Raw genomic sequence first — 422 nt, 5'->3', positions numbered from 1 at the left:
AAGGGTTGCCTGCCTAAAAAAAGAAAGAAAGAAAGAAAGTCAATTCTAACAATGATATTTTCTGGAAAGAGGAACTGAAACAGAGTAGCAGTTGGAAGTAGATGTAGGTAAAGAGGGTTTTTAAAATTATTTTTTGGAGATAGAAAAAAAGTATGGTAATGGGAATAATCAAATAAAGGAAGGAGACTGTTGTTGATAATGTATATAAGAAATGGGAGAGCTACTTAAACAATATCTTAGGGCTGGTGAGCAGAGGACTGGATCTGTTGCACAGGTGGAGATAATGGCTCTAGAAAAACACATAGAGAATCCATCTTAAAGAATGGGAAAGAAGGCAAAGAATGTTGGTGTACATTCTGGTAGGTAGATGGTTTAGTGATGGGAGTGATGAGATCACAGCAATAGTGTGAGGCAGTGAATGA

The sequence above is a fragment of the Pteropus medius genome, unplaced genomic scaffold (assembly GCF_902729225.1).
Source record: "Pteropus medius unplaced genomic scaffold, Ma_sr-lr_union100, whole genome shotgun sequence".
Taxonomy (NCBI): Eukaryota; Metazoa; Chordata; class Mammalia; order Chiroptera; family Pteropodidae; genus Pteropus; species Pteropus medius.
The sequence above is the reverse complement of the archived record's forward strand: the minus strand, read 5'-3'. Positions refer to the sequence as shown.